Raw genomic sequence first — 3185 nt, forward strand, 5'->3', positions numbered from 1 at the left:
AGAAAACTTTGATTGTCTCTGATGATGGTTAGCAGCTATTACCGCATTAGTAATTTTTAATATAAAATTTTCTCCGTGTAGATCAATATTATTTTATAAGAAGTGAAAATATGAAGAATCAAGAGCTTTTCAACATCTGGATTGCAACTTCGGGGAGCAAAATTGAAAAAAACAAAGCCGTCGAAGAATATATTATCAGTTCAATTTTCCGTGAAATTTCTGATGAAGAGTTGTCTCAAGTAAAAGAAAAAATTCGTTTCTTTTGCAAGAAAATATCTGATAAATGGCAAAAATGCAGTCGAAAGAAGGAAAAATTTATTTTGAAACATTTAAAGTTTCTAAACGGATGTGTACCCTGGATGAAAATTTCTAAAGATGCAACTATAAAACGACAACGGCCATCAAAATCAATTGACGATATTTGTGATCGATCTAAGCGTCGAAGAGTTCAAAAACTTGTGGAAACATTAGGAGAACGCGAACTTATGTATGCTGCTGAGTTAAAATTGCGAAAATCAGGAAAACATAGAATTGCAAAACTCGTCAAAGAAATCACTTCATCTTCCCCCAAAACTACTCGTATTATGCGCAAAACTTGGCCGTTTGAAAATCACTCTCCGATTGTAGCATTTTCTGAAAATAAAGCACTTTCGCTTATTGTAGAAGCAGACTTATCGAAATATATGCTTTTACGAGATGTTTTAAAAATCCATAAAATAAACGTGCTTCCAAGTTATCAAAAAATTGTCTCTGCAAAGAAAAAGTGCTATCCTGCTCACGAAAACATTGCTGTAACCGAGCGCACTGTTGAAATTAAACTACAGGGCTTACTGGATCAAACTGTTGCACGGATTGTGGAAAGTCAAGAAGAGGTTCTACCTCAGTTTGAAGACAATGAAATTTCCAACTTAGTTTTCTATTATCTAAATGGGGTTTTGACGGAAGCACTGGCCATAGCGAATACCATCAAACATGTAAAGAAGAATTTACTGATAGAGATTTGTTCGTAACTTCCATGGTACCTCTTCAACTCTACGTAAACAATAATAGCAGAGAACGTAAAATCCTTTGGCACAACACTCGTTCATCATCAACTCGGTACTGCAGACCGATAAAATTCCAATTTAAAAAAGAGAATGTTGACTTGTCAAAGGAAGAAGAAGCTAGAGTTGTATCTCAGTGTGCATGTTTAATCCCCACAGAATTGACTGTGAACGGTCGAAATTTAAATATCACACACAAGATGAGCCTAACAATGATTGACGGAAAAGTGTGCAATGCTTTAAGCTCAACTTCATCTGCACAAGTATGTTTTGTATGCCAAGCATCGCCTAAGGAAATGAATAATATTGATACGATTTTAACAAAGTTGATATTACAACTTTTCGATTCGGTCTTTCGCCTCTACACGCTTGGATTCGCTTCTTCGAGTATTTCTTACATGTAGCTTACAGATTGGATTTCAAAAAGTGGCAGGCACGAAGAGCTGATAACATAACAATGAAGGCTAAAAAAGTTTTATTACGAGATATATTCAAACGAGAAATGGGCCTAATCGTGGACAAAGTCCAGCAAGGAGGAACTGGAACGTCCAATACCGGAAACGTGGCGCGGCGTTTCTTCTACAATCCTTCGCAAGCTGCTTCCATAACAGGGATTGAGGAGAGTTTAATCTGGAGATGTTCTGTCATCTTACAAATGCTATATCTTCAGGATACATGATCAATGCGGAAGCATTCGACATATTTGCTGTTGAAACTGCAAGATTATTAGTAAACCAATATCCTTGGTATTATTTACCTGCGTCTGTACATAAAATACTTATTCATGGATCAAAAATAATACAGGCAGATTTGTTGCCAATTGGTCAACTGTCAGAAGAAGCGGCTGAGTCAAGGAATAAAGATTTAAAAAATTATCGTGAACATCGCACAAGAAAAATGTCACGAAAAATAATAAATGAAGACTTAATCAATCGCCTCTTATTAACGTCTGATCCGTTAATAACAAGTTTTCGCAAACTTTCAAAAAGACGACATCAACCATTGCCACCTGATGTACTAAGACTTTTACAGTCTCCGGAAGTTGCAGAAGACGTACAATCAGATTAAAATTTAATTAATATTAAAGTTTCTTTAAAAATATTTTAATGCAATTATTTTTGTAAATATAACATTGTATTTTATTAGACGAACTAAAATCACTAATAATGTGTTTTTATTTACTTAAGATTAGAGTAACCTAAGTTTACTAGACAATCAATGCATTAAAGTAGCCATATCCGGTTACGGACTCCATCGGAACCAGTGTGCGCCGCCGAGCCGCCGTGGCCGCCCCCCCATTTTTGCGCATCATACGCGATTTGCATGTTCCCCACTTAGCAGTCCCTGCGGCCGCAAATTGCACCACCGAATCTACCACCTCCACTGATTTTCGCCCTATATTAACGCGTGCACAAGGCACAGCGACACACTCTTTAGATATTTTTCAAGTACTATTACCACGTCACTGCGTCAGTCGTGCTGTCAATTTATTATTCGGACTTAGAGTCCACGCATCAAAATCGGTCTAGACAGAGTAGATTCGCGTGTACGAACACTTTAGAGCTGTTCCCCTGGCGAATTCAAGATACTCCCGAGCCGAGACGAGCCGTGCGATATTCCGAATTTGTGAAATTGTAAGTAATTGTTCTTATTAAATTTGTGAAATTGTAATTGTCCTTATTGAATTTGAAACTGTAACTATTTTTACTGAATTTATACTGTGCGTGACAATCTTTATTAAATCTTTATTAAATTTAACTAAAAATTCCCTGCCGCGAATTCCCATAGGCATCCCATATGGGACCATGAAGGTCCAGTGAAGGATCATAAAGGTCCTGTGAAGGACCATGAAGGTTCTATGTAAGATCGTAATGGTCTTATATGGGACCGTAACAATCCCATATAAAAATGTATATACAGGGTGTCTCTTAATAGGTGTATCACCGCTCATGGGTAGATAGAATGGACTAAACTGAATCGAAAAGTCCTCTACCATTTTGCAAAATTCGTCATATTTAACGAAATATTAATTTTTGAATATCGCCGAATGAGCGAGTATCTGTTCGGCGAGTCCGGCTCACCGCCAATACTAGCGCGCGACCGTCCTTCGAGCGCGGTTGCCTAGCGCAAGGCACGCGGCGA

Source organism: Wasmannia auropunctata, unplaced genomic scaffold, assembly GCF_000956235.1.
Source record: "Wasmannia auropunctata unplaced genomic scaffold, wasmannia.A_1.0 LD336088.1, whole genome shotgun sequence".
NCBI lineage: Eukaryota > Metazoa > Arthropoda > Insecta > Hymenoptera > Formicidae > Wasmannia > Wasmannia auropunctata.